Source organism: Sus scrofa, chromosome 6, assembly GCF_054392235.1.
Source record: "Sus scrofa isolate SSC_HxYL_T2T_F1_AM1 chromosome 6, Sscrofa_HxYL_maternal_Yorkshire_Landrace_v2.0, whole genome shotgun sequence".
In the NCBI taxonomy this organism is placed as follows: Eukaryota; Metazoa; Chordata; class Mammalia; order Artiodactyla; family Suidae; genus Sus; species Sus scrofa.
The window spans coordinates 13,758,464-13,772,312 of NC_139388.1; the positions used below are offsets into that span (position 1 = coordinate 13,758,464).

The 13,849-nt window shown below is 42.1% G+C and overlaps 1 protein-coding gene and 1 long non-coding RNA gene across 4 annotated transcripts in view; both read left to right on the forward strand.

The window, feature by feature from the left end:
- GLG1 (golgi glycoprotein 1) overlaps nt 1-13,849 on the forward strand; it is a 154,235-nt gene that overhangs the window by 15,402 nt on the left and 124,984 nt on the right. The gene's annotated exons all lie outside the window — the stretch shown is intronic.
- On the forward strand, nt 7,048-9,556 carry LOC146402209 (uncharacterized). Its single transcript, XR_014805519.1, has 2 exons — nt 7,048-7,612; nt 8,134-9,556. It is a non-coding gene; the product is annotated as an uncharacterized LOC146402209 (long non-coding RNA).

The window sequence follows — 13,849 nt, forward strand, 5'->3', positions numbered from 1 at the left end:
GAAAAGTTTAAAAAAATTACACACTGAACATTCATATAGACAACCACTAAAATTTTACTATTAACATTTTACTATACTTGCTTTATAGCATAAAAATATTAATTATAAACATCTTTTGTATATAGAATTATATTCCATGTCATTTTTATTTAAAAAAAATTTTTTATAGTCACAGATTCAGCATATGGAAGTTCCCTGGGCCAGGAATCAAATCCTGTGCCACAGCTGTGACAGTGCCAGATCCTTAACGCATTGTGCCACGGCGGGAACTCCCCATATCAGTTTTAGTTCATAGCTCTTCTTGTACTTAATAAAAATAATACTCTACGGCAGAATTTAAAAAATTAAAAAAAAAAACTTGTTCTTAATTAAAAACAACTCCATTTATTTTATTATTATTATTTTTGCGGAGTTCCCGTCGTGGCTCAGTGGTTAACGGATCCGACTAGGACCCATGAGGTTGTGGGTTCGATCCCTGGCCTTGCTCAGTGGATTGAGGATCTTGCAGACAAGACTCAGCTCCCTCGTTGCTGTGGCTGTGGTGTAGGCTGCTGATTAGACCCCTAGCCTGGGTACTCTCCATGTGCCGCGGGAGTGGCCCTAGGAAAGGCAAAAAGACCCCCAAAAAAAAAAAATTATTTTTGCTTTTTAGGGCCGCACTTGCGGCATATGGAAGTTCCTAGGCTAGGAGTCAAATCAGAGGTACAGCTGATGGCCTGTGCCACAGCCATAGCAACACAGGATCCAAGCCAAGTCTGTGACTTACACCACAGCTCATGGCAACACCAGATCCTTAACCCACTGAGCGAGGCCAGGGATCCAGCCTGCATCCTCATTGGGTTCGTTAACTGCTGGGCTGCAAAAGGAACTCCAACTGCATTTATTTTATATTAGTCTTTTTTTTTTTCCCTCAAGGTGGTTGGGAAAACCAGTGTCTTTCTGAGGCAAGTCTGCTCATTTTGCTCTGATGAGCCAAGATCCTTAGACTTTGCTTTTTCCCTCACTTTCTAAAGATGTTATTTTCACAGTTGTCTTTTTCTAGATTTGGCTTTTCCATTATAAGTATCAGTTTATGTAACCTAAAAGGAATTCCAGCTGATTGAGGATATACCGAGCTTGGGAAATTAAGCTTTCCCCTGAATGGCAGACCCTGCAACATGGCAAGGCAATCCAGATTGACACATGTTGTAACTTCTGCTATTTCCCATGAGAGTTTAACAATGCCAGAGTTCCCTGGTGGCTTAGGGGGTTAAGGATTCACTGTTGTCACCATTGTGGCTCAGGTCCCTGCCATGGCATGGATTCAGTCCTTGGCTCCGAAACTTCTGCATGTCACAGGCACGGCCAAAACAAAAACAAGCAAAATGCCAGGTAATGGTGATTAATAGATTGTATTGAGATAATAATAGATTCATTCTTTTTTTTTTTTTTTTTTTTTTGTCTTTTTGCCATTTCTTGGGCCGCTCCCACGGCATATGGAGGTTCCCAGGCTAGGGGTCTAATCAGAGCTATAGCCACTGGCCTATGCCAGAGCCACAGCAACGCGGGATCCGAGCCGGGTCTGCAACCTACACCACAGCTCACAGCAACGCCAGATCCTTAACCCACTGAGCAAGGCCAGGGATCGAACCCGCAACCTCATGGTTCCTAGTCGGATTCGTTAACCACTGCGCCACGACGGGAACGCCCCAATAATAGATTCATTCTTTAGATTAATTGGAACCTAGAAAGTAGCAAAGGCACAGAATATTTGTTCCTCTGAGCTTGTATCTTCCATCATCCAAAATAGTTGTTTAATAATTTAGTTATAATAGCAACAGCCTATATAGTACATTGTCAACCTTTTGACATGTCTGTGTTTAATTTACCCTTTTGTGTGTGTGTGTGTGTGTGTGTGTTTGGGCCTCACCTGCGGCATATGGAGATTCCTAGGCTAGGGGTCAAATTGGAGCTACAGCTGCTGGCCTACACCACAGCCACAGCAACACAGCATCCAAGCTGCCTCAGTGATCTATGACCTACACCATAGCTCACGGCAACGCCAGATCCTTAACCCACTGAGTGAGGCCAGGGATCGAACCCGAAATATGATGGTCCTAGTTGGATTAGTTTCTGCTGCATCCTTTTTTTTTTTTTTTAATTTACCTTTAATTTACTTTTCAAAAGTTCTCATTGTGGCTCAGTGGTAATGACCCCAACTAATATCCATGAGGATGTGGGTTCCATCCCTGGCCTTGCTCAGCAACGCAGCTTCCTGCGTTGCTGTGACTGTGGTGTAGGCTGGCAGCTGCAGCTCCAGTTCAGCCCCTAGCCTGGGAACTTCCATGCCTCATGTGGGGCCCTAAAAAAACCCACATGTGGGGCCCTAAAATGATAGGCATTTGTGAGGTAGTTAATAGTAACATTTCGAAGGTGATATTAGTGCTGGAGTTCTGCAGGGAACTAAAGGAGAGTCAAAGAGAGGACTTAGTATTTTTCAAAGCCGTGGTCAGTGGTAAGGGCTGCCCTGAGCAACTGACATTAGTGTTCTTGGCAAATTGAGCTCTTCAGTGAAATGTCTGTATTAACTTAGTTTTTGAGGGAAATAGGAAGTCATGAAGATTGTTAAGAAAGAGAATGGCATGGCAAATAGTTTAAAGAAATTTTTTTTGGAGTTCCCGTCGTGGCGCAGTGGTTAACGAATCTGACTAGGAACCATGAGGTTGCGGGTTCGGTCCCTGCCCTTGCTCAGTGGGTTAACGATCTGGCGTTGCCGTGAGCTGTGGTGTAGGTTGCAGACGCGGCTCGGATCCCGTGTTGCTGTGGCTCTGGCGTAGGCTGGTGGCTACAGCTCCGATTCAACCCCTAGCATGGGAACCTCCATATGCCGCGGGAGCGGCCCAAGAAATAGCAACAATAACAACAACAACAACAACAACAAAAAAAAAAAAAAAAAGAAAGAAATTTTTTTTGTGCCCATGTGGATTGAAGTCAGGGAGATCTGAAGGGGCTTATTGAGTGAGCTGCTTTTTTAATTAAACCATGGCCCACAATGGACTAGTAGCAGTGGAGATAGAAATGAATGGGATTGATGGGAGACTCAGGACACATCTAGAGTACTTTTGTTCATTCATTTGACAGATTTTTAGATAGATATTGTTTCCTACAGGTCCGCACCTTAATGGTAGGTGCTGGGAATATGGGGATTATCATACCCTCATGTCCCACTCTTAAAAGGCACGGTGATCCTGGTTCTCATGGACCTTACGTCTAGCAGAGGAAATAGCTGCTGAAGAATCAGAACATAAGTGGAAAATTATAGTTATAATAAATGGTTTGAAGGAAATGTATGTGGACATACATTAAACAGAGAGTCAGGAGATATTTTCCTGAGAAACTGATGACTGAGCTGAAGGAACAGTAGAATTTAGCCAAGTGAAGAAGGTTAAAGATTAACTGTTAGGCTCCCTCCAGAAGTATATAATTCTTAGCTTGTGTTGAATTCGGAATGACAGCCAGGCATTTCAAGCAATTTCCAGTAAGAGAGTGTATATTTGGAACTGAATCTTGAACTGAATCTAAATTTTAGTCATTCAGCTTAAAAGGCTGTCGTTGGCGGTATGAAAATGGTTGAGCCCTCTTAAAGAATGTATAAATAGAGGAGTGCGAGTCCAAGGACTGAGCCCTAGGGAATGCTCACAATTGAGGGCTGCAGAGAGGCTTGTTGAGGGAATTATAGGGAAGAGAAGGGAATGGTTGAGAGTTAGAAGAAGGTTTAGAAAAGTTTTTAATTGTAGAAGCCAAGGAGGGAGATTTTAGTTGTGGGAGCCAAAGAAAGGACATTTGAAGGAAGGTGACAGTATTCTCAAGGGTAACTAATAACACAGTTAAGGTTAATGACTGAGAAGAGAGCTTTTTAAAAAAAAAAAAAAATAGAGATGGAACATATTCTGTAGAATCCAGATGTGGACTATTTGAAACTGTTTCAGTCTATTTCAGAAGTTTGTTAGTGACAAGAGGTGAGACTCTCTGGGAAGTTCCTGTGTGGTGCAGCAGGTTAAGGATCCAGCATGGAATTAGGCCAGGAATTTCCAAATGCTGTGGGCATGGACAAAAATGAAATATTACATGAAGATTTAAAAGTAATAAAAAATATTTTTTTAAAAAGAGGTAAGAATATCTGGAAGGGAAGACATCTCAGCTAAAGATTTTTTCAAGATTCAAGAAAGGCATTTTAGTTTAAAGGCAAAGAGAAAGGAACCAGGAGAAAGTGGAAGGTAGATGTTGGTGAAGAAGAAGGTGAATATAAATGCAGATAAAGGAAGGAGGGAGTTTCTGTTGTGGCACAGCAGAAACTAATCCGACTAGTATCTGTGAGTATGCAGGTTCGATCCCTGGTCTTGCTCAGTGGGTCAGGGAACCGACCTTACCATGAGCTGTGGTGTTTAGTTCACAGATTGCAGCTCTGATTCCGTGTTGCTGTGGCTCTGGTGTAGGCAGGCAGCCATAGCTCCAACTTGACCCCTAGCCTGGCTACTTCCACATGCTTCAAGTGCCTTAAAAAGGAAAAATAATTAAATAAATAAAATATTTTTAAAAAGGGAGTTCCTGACGTGGCGCAGCGAAAATGAATCTTATATCAGCCTAAACTCAATACCATTAAACAATAACTACTCATTATTAATATTATTATTATTTTGTCGTTTCCAGGACTGCTCCTGCGGCACATGAAGGTTCCCAGGCTAGGGATCTAATCGGAGCTGTAGCCGCCAGCCTACACCAGAGCCACAGCAACGCGGGATCCGAGCCACGTCTGCGACCTACACCAAGGCTCATGGCAACGGTGGATCCTTAACCCACTGAGCGAGGCTAGAGATCAAACCTGAAACCTCATGGTTTCTAGTCGGACTCGTTAACCACTGAGCCACGATGGGAACTCCTCATTATTAATATTATTGATAACTGCCTATAATCTCGCAAGTTGCTGGCAAATACCATTCTGTTTTCTGTCTCTGAATTTGACTACTCTGGTACCTCCTATAAGTGGAACATACAGTTTTTTTTGTCTCTCCTAGGGCTGCTCCTGCAGCATATGGAGGTTCCCAGGCTAGGGGTCTAATCGGAGCTGTAGCCGCCGGCCTTCGCCAGAGCCACAACAACGCGGGATCCGAGCCGCGTTTGTGACCTACACCTCTGTGACCTACACCACAGCTCAAGGCAATGCAGGATCCTTAACCCACTGAGCAAGGCCAGGGATGGAACCTGCAACCTCATGGTTCCTAATCGAATTCGCTAACCACTGCACCACGATGGGAACTCTGGAACATACAATTTTTGTTCTTTTGCGTTTGACTTAGTTAGTGTCTTTAAGATTCATCCATGTTACAGAATGTGTTAAAATTTCCTTCCTTTTTAGGCTCAGAGTTTAATGAACGTAACTAGGATCCATGAGGATGTGGGTTTGATCCCTGGCCTCCCTCAATGGGTTCACGATCCGGCGTTGCCGGGTGTGGTGTAGGTCGTAGACGCAGCTCGGAATCTGTGTTGCTATGGCTATGGTGTAGGCCGGCACTTGTAGTTCCAATTCAACCCCTAGCCTGGGAACCTCCATATACCACAGGTGCAGCCCTAAAAAGACGGAAAAAGAAAAAAAATTTCCTTCCTTTTTAAAGCTGAATAATGTTTTATTGTATGTATATATTACATTTTATTTATCCATTCAGCTATAAAGCAGCTTGGGTTGCTTCTGCCCTTTGGCTGTTGTGAATAATGCTGCTATGAACACGGATATACAAATATCTGAGAGCCTGCTTTCAATTTTTTGGGGTATACATGCACTCAAAAGTAGAACTCCTGGATCATATAATAATTTTTTTTTAAATTTTTTGGGCTATAACCATACTGTTTTCTGTCATGGTTATACCATTTTACATTCCCACCAGCAGAGCACAAACTTCCAATCTCTCTATATCCTCTCCAACACTTGTTATTTTTAAACTTAAAACTAGTATTCTAGTGTGAAGTGCTATCTTGTGGGTTTAATTTACATTTCCCTGGTTATTACTGACGTTGAACATCTTCATGTGCTTTTTGGCTCTTTGTTTGCCTTCTTTGGAGAAATGTCTTCGAGTCCTCCCCCCTCCCGCCCCCGTTATTATGGCAAGACCCATGGCATTTGGGAGTTCCCAGGCCAGGAATTGAATCTGAGTCAGAGCTGCAACCTACACCACAGCTGTAATAACACTGGATCCTTTAACCCACTCTCTCAGGCTAGGGATTGAAACTGTGTCCTGGTGCTGCAGAGACATCATGGATCTGTTGCGCCACAGCAGGAACTCCCAAAGGTCTTTTCTTAACTCTTGTTTTAACTGGATGATGCAAGATAATCTATGCAGATCTTATTTTGAGGGAATTAAAGCAGAGCCAGTATCTCTAGACCAGATAACTTTCTCTTTGTACCGAAACACAGCAGAATAGGAGTACATTTTTAGAAAATGTTCCCATATTCACATAGATTCTACATGTCCTGATAAGCATTTGTATTTTGTCTCTCCCCCTCTTTTTTGTTTTTTCATTTTATGGCCGCATGTGCAGCATGTGGAAGTTCCCAGGCTAAGGGTCGAATCAGAGCTACACCTGCCAGCCTGTGCCACAGACACAGCCATGCAGGTTCCAAGCCCTGTCTGTGACCTACACCACACCTCACAGCAGCACTGGATACCTAACCCATTGAGTGAGGTTAGGAATCAAACCTGAGGCCTCATGGATACTAGTCAGCTTCGTTACTGCTGGGCCACAATGGGAACTCCCTTCCCTTCCTTTTTTAATTCAGTGGTACCTACATAGTTTTACTACATAATTTTAATTTATTTTTGGCCATGATGTACAGCAGCTTAATGTGGTGTCTCAGTTCCTAGACCAGGGATTGAACCTGGCTACAGTGGTGAAAATGTCAAATCCTAACCACTAGACCACCAGGGAACTCCTTTAATACATATCTATATATATATTTTTTTGGGTCTTTCTGCCTTTTCTAGGGCCGCTTCCCATGGCATATGGAGGTTCCCAGGCTAGGGGTCTAATCAGAGCTGTAGCCCCCGGCCTATACCGCAGCCACAGCAATGTGGGATCCGAGCTGTGTCTGCAACCTACACCACAGCTCACAGCAACTCTGGATCCCTAACCCCACTGAGCAAGGCCAGGGATTGAACCCGCAACCTCATGGTTCCTAGTCGGATTCATTAACCACTGCACCATGACGGGAACTCCAATACCTAATTTTTAAAGTCAGAGTATAACCAGGTTTATAATGGAAAACTAATATCCTATTTTAGCTCTCCCTAATTTCAACGTTTAGTTCTTCTTGTATTTATGTAATTTTTTTTTTTTTTTTTTGGATCCTTTTAGGGCTGCACCCATGGCATATGGAGGTTCCCAGGCTAGGGGTTGAATTGGGGCAACTTGGGATTCGAGCCACATCTTCGACCTACACCACAGCTCAGTGCAACGCTGCATACTTAACCCACTGAGTGAGGCCAGGGATCAAACCCTCAACCTCATGGTTCCTAGTCGGATTTGTTTCCACTGCACCACAATGGGAACTCCTGTATTTATGTAATTTTTTTTTTTTTTTGTCTTTTTGCTAGTTCTTTGGGCCGCTCCCGCGGCATATGGAGGTTCCCAGGCTAGAGGTCAAATTGAAGCTGTAGCCGCTGGCCTACCCCAGAGCCACAGCAACGCGGGATCCGAGCCGCGTCTGCGACCTACACCACAGCTCACAGCAATGCTTGATCCTTAACCCACTGAGCAAGGGCAGGGACCGAACCCTCAACCTCATGGTTCCTAGTCGGATTCGTTAACCACTGTGCCACAACGGGAACTCCTATTTATGTAATTTTTAAGTAGAATTCTTATGTTCTCTTTTTTTAATTAGACATTACCTATTGATTTCTTACAGTTTACATTTAATTTTCATAAAACACACTTAACAGTATTTACTCTGAAATTGAACTTCATAGAGCAAGAAATCCTACAAAGCTGAAGGATAAAATAGATTGTGCTGCACCGCAGGCAGGATTCATACAACCAGTGGCTTTAGAATGTGGTATTAATTGGCTGAGTTCTACAGAAAGCTTTTATCTACTCTCTAATGAGATCAATTTTGGTCCATTTCCTTCTTGTCTCAGTCTCATTCATCAATCATGAGTCATCAACACACTTATGTACTAAACAGTTTTTTAAAAAAGATCAGATTCATTGCTACTTAGGTCTGATTACTTAAGAAAAGCAAACAAATGAAAAAACCCACAAAACCCCTCAAAGTTGTATCTTACTCATTTTTTAGGTTTAATAGAGAGCAGGAGCAAGTCTAGTCATTGCTGTTAAGAATATTTTAGTGTGAATTCAGAATACTTAATGCAAAGCAGTGGTCTCCCTTTGTGTTTTATAACTTTCATTATTACATTTGGGATTCCTGTTATGGTTACACTCTTCTAGCTGTGTTTCTTTTGCATTTCTGGACCCATAGTCATGGCCCATATTAACTGCATAATTCTTTTGTTAAAAAACATTTCTGGAGTTTACCTTTTGGCGATGATTTCTTTGTGATTCAAACATTACCAAAATAGTTTACTTAGGTTATCCCTCTGTGGTGCAGTGGGTTAATGATTGGCTTGTCTCTGTGGACGCATTGATTCAATCCCAGCCCAGACCAGTGGGTCAAGGATCCAGCATTGCTGCATCTGTGGTGTAGGTCACAGCTGCGGCTGGGATTTGATCCCTGGTCCGGGAACTTACATGTGGTATGGGGGTTGCTAAAAAAGAAAAAAAAGATTTACTTAGAACTTGTGTGAACCTTTTTTTTTTTTCCTTTCTTTCTCTTTAGCTTTGCCTGTGACATACAGAAGTTCCTGGGCTAGGGATTGTACCTGAGTCACAGCAGTGACAATGCTGGATCCTTAACCTGCTGTGCCACTAGGGAACTTGTGAATCTGGTTTTTAAATTTGGAAAAGTTTTATTCTGCATAGGAACAGCTAAGGGTATATGTGTGGTCAGTTTGACAGAGATCCTTCTGAATTGGTGTTCAGTTTTTAAGTTTCTCTTAATAACTATTGAAAAAGCCATTTATATAAAATTCAGCAGTAAATTTATTTTCCGTTTTATAAACAAGTACGTACTAGGCATCATGAATACTAAAACTGTTGCCTTAGCCTTGGCTTCTTCTCACTAGTCCTGGAGAGTTAATTTTTTGTTATTGATGGTTATTAAAGCCTGGATAGGCTTTGCTACTAGCTAAAGTGAGTAGGATGATCCTCTGAAAGTTATTTTTTGTATATTTATGTTGAAGCTCAGGTTTGGAGAGGGCGGGGTCCCATGTCTAGAGTATGATAGGCATCATTAGAAAAAATGATTTGATCTCAATGTCTGTTTTTCTAAATTAGAATTGGTACATGATTATCCTCCAAGAAGTAAGAATTAAATATTTCTTTATGTACTCATTCATTATGAGTACATAAATTATGAATAAACAGAACCTTGTCAAAGGTTATATTTTAAGTGAAAAAATAAAAAAATAAACTTTTTCTTTGGTATGCTTCATTGCTTTTTTTTGGCTAATCAGTTCTGGTTTAAAGCATTACTAAATAGCTGTTAATTTGAAATCTAGACTAGATCAGTTCTCTAATTTCTTCACCTTGTTTTATGAAGCACACATTTACACCCATTTGTATCTTAGACTAGAGACTGGCAAACCATTGCCCATGGGCCAACCAGCCCACAGCCTGTTTCTCTATGTCTCTGGAGGTAAGAATTGTTTTTACAGTTTTTTTAAAACCTTAAAAGAAGACACCACAAAACTGTAGAGACTGTTTATAGCCTGCAAAGACTAAAATAATTACATGTCGTTTTATAGAACAAATTTGTTTCAGACTACTATATGTAATGTATATGAAGCTTTTTTTTTTTTTTTTTTTTAAATGTCTGCACCCATGGCATATGAAAGTTCCTAGGCCAAGGATAGGATCCGAGCTGCAGCTTCGACCTGCACAGCACCTGCTGCAGTGCTGGATCCTTTAACCCACAGTGCTGGGCCAGGTATCGAACCCGCGCCTCCACAGGGATGTGAACCGTTTCCATTGGATTCTCAACTGACTATGCCACAGTGGGAGCTCCTGCAGCTTTTAAAAAATGGTTTATAATCCATCTGAGTTAGTGTCGCCTTCAGTAAGAAAAATGTCTTGGTATATCTCATTGCATATCCTTCATTTTTATAAGAATTCACCAAATTTGTCAGTTTTATAGTTGGTGTGGGCTTTTATTCATCGGATGCTATGTATAGGTTGCTGAAGACTTTAATTAAACTAGCTTGAGGTTTGAGAGAGGAAGCGAGCACCCCTGTGCACCTGTGATTATCCTTGTGCTTGCTCTTGGGTGTGTACCTTTTTGTGATACTGCCTTAGGAATGATAATGAATTTGAATATTGCCATTTCTCCACAGATGAAACATTTTCTCATTTATGCCTTTGCCTGCTCCATAGAGTGCGTGTTATTTCTTTGAGGCTGTATTTTGATGTTAAAATTGGCTGGTGTGTTTGGTTTGGTTGAGTTTTAATACTGGTAGGAGAAAAAAACCTGGTTATAATGCTTTGTCATTTATCATATTTTGTTGATTCTAAAACATACTTTTTATTTTTCACCTTAAATTTCTGAAATCAGGGAGTTCCTGTCGTGGCGCTATGGAAACAAATCTGACTAGGAACCATGAGGTGTCGGGTTCTATCCCTGGCCTCACTCAGTGGGTTAAGGATCCAGTGTTGCCATGAGCTGTGGTGTCGGTCCCAGATGCAGCTTGGATCTGGTGTTGCTGTGGCTATGGCGTAGACTGGCAGCAACAGCTCTGATTGGACCCTTAGCCTGGAAACCTCCACATGCCGAGGGTGCGGCCCTAAAAAGACAAAAAAGAAAAAAAAAAAAAAGAAAAAAAATTTTGAAATCAGGATGTATCTTAAATTTTATGACCTTATTATAATTGGCAGAGTTTCCCCTCCAATGGTACATAAAATAATGGTGCATATTCCAGTCAATAGGTATGGTTCATATATTCTACTCATTTATATTATCTATTAGATGAATTGTTTTCTTGTTCCTTGCATTGATTCCACCTGCTCTTACTCATTTCAGTATTGCAATTTCATTATTTTGGAAATCTTTAATCATTAAAGAATTTGTTTTGGGGCTTATTTTAATTCTGAAATTTGAGTTAATTTGAGTTAGTCCATATCTAGTCAACAGAGCACTTTAGGAAAGTAAACAGTTAACATAGGGGTTTGAGTAGCACAATATCCTGATCTATTACTGTTAATTACCAGGTGGCTGGCAGCCTGATGTTTTGTATTAGTTACTATTTTGCTGTGGATACTGTAGAAGAACATTAACCAGAAAACCAGTTTCTCTTCTGCTTTAGCTGAAATTTTCTTGGGTGTTTACAACTGAGAACACCTTGTGAATGTATAGTAGTAACCTGTCAGTGGGAAAAAATTAGTTATATATGGTGGTTGTTTTTTAGACCTTTAGTATCTCTGAAAGTGAGCCAATTAGTATTATAGAGATAGTATTTTTTTTTGGTCTTTTTGCCTTTTCTAGGGTCTCTCCCGAGGCATATGAGGTTCCCAGGCTAGGGGTCCAATCAGAACTGTAGCCGCCGGCCTACACCGAGCCGCGTCTGCGACCTACACCACAGCTCACGACACCGCCGGATCCTTAACCCACTGAGCAAGGCCAGGGATCGAACCCGCAACCTCATGGTTCCTAGTCGTATTCATCAACCACTGGGCCACGAAGGGAACTCCTAAAGCTTATTTTAATGGAGAATCACACATCAGAAACTTGAAAAGGCAAGCCAAATAAAAGGGGAAGGGAAGTGAGCATCAATGCCACCGTTAAAGATAGAGGCATAAGCTTTTTAAGTCAATGATTATAAATTCTCGTTGCCCCTAGGGTGATTTTTATTTTTATTTTTTGTCTTTTTAGGGCAGCACCCACAGCATATGGAAGTTCCCAGGCGAGGGGTTGAATTGGAGCTATAGCTGCCAACCTATACCACAGCCACAGCAGCATGGGATCTGAGCCACATCTATGACCTATACCACAGCTCACGGCAATGCCAGATCCTTTACCCACTGAGCAAGGCCAGGGATCAAACAAACCCGCATCCTCATGGATACTAATTGGGTTCATTACCGCTGAGCCTTAATGGGAACTCCTAGGGGTATTTTTAAAATATCCATACTCTGAGGTCTCAGGTAAATTAAATCATAACAGCTGAAATTGGTTGCTGGTGTTGAATTTTATTTTTTATTTTATTTTTTGGTCTTTTTGTCTTTGTTGTTGTTGTTGTTGTTGCTATTTCTTGGGCCGCTCCTGCGGCATATGGAGGTTCCCAGGCTAGGGGTTGAATCGGAACTGTAGCCACCGGCCTACGCCAGAGCCACAGCAACGCGGGATCCGAGCCGCGTCTGCGACCTACACCACAGCTCACGGCAACGCCGGATCGTTAACCCACTGAGCAAGGGCAGGGACCGAACCCTCAACCTCATGGTTCCTAGTCGGATTCGTTAACCACTGCGCCACAACAGGAACTCCTGGTGTTGAATTTTAAAAATTCTTTAAGGTACTAATATTGTATTACAAAAGCAGTGTTTCTGGATTTACCCATATGGTTAGTACTTTCTTTGCTTCTCATGCCATCTTGCATCTCTTATCTTCCTATAGGACCACTTTCCTTCTGCTTACAATGCAGTTTTTAGACTGTCTTTTAATGAGGATTTCCTGAGGGCGAGCTCTCAGGTTTTGTTTGTCTTTATTCTGCTTTACTCTTTTTTTGTGGGGGGCGGGCGCGCCCATAGCATATGGAAGTTCCCAGGCTAGGGGTCGAATCAGAGCTGCAGCTGCTGGCCTACACCACAGCCACAGCAATGCTAGATCAGAGCTGCACCTGTAACCTACACCACAGCTTTCGGCAGCAATCTCATATTGCTGTGGCTGTGGTATAGGCCAGCAGCTACAGCTCTAATTTGACCCCTGGCCGGGAGCTTAGGTCACATACTGCAGGTATGCCCCTATTTCCTCATGAACCTGTGGGTCAACAGTTTGGTTAGGGCTCAGTTGGACGGCTTGTCTCTGATCTACATCGTATCTCATTCACGAGTTTAGAGTCACTGTTGCATCAGCTGAGGCCTAGACAATCCGAGACGGTCTCACTTATATGTCTGGTGCTTTGCTAATGTGAAAGAGGAACTGGACAACATACCTCTCATCTCTCAGCGACTAGGCTAAACTCCTTCACATGGTGGCTGAGTTCAAAAAGCAATACAGAGATGGCAAGCTCCAACGCATGAATGCTTTTCATGCTTCTGTTGTCATATTTGCTAATGTCTCATTGACTAGAGCAAGTCAGATGGCCAAAGGGTGGAAAAATTAGACTCCGTGTCTTGATGGGCAGAGGGACACTGTTACATTCAAATTGGTTTGCATTAAGAAATTAGAAGGAATCATGGCCTTAAAAAAAAAAAAGTCAATCACAGGAGTTCCTGTCGTGGCTCAGCGGAAAATGAATCTGACTGGTATGCATGAGGACACAGGTTTGATCCTTGGCCTTGCTTAGTGGGTTAAGGGTCTGGAGTTGCTGTGAGCTGTGGTTTAGGTTGCAGGTGCAACTCCCATCTGGTGTTGCTGTGGTGTAGGCCAGTGGCTACAGCTGATTTGACCCCTAGCCTGGGAACTTCTATATGCTGTGGGTGCAGCCCTAAAAAGCAAAAAAAAAAAAAAAAAAAAAATCAATCCGTATAGAATTTTAAGTTGGAATATTTTTTC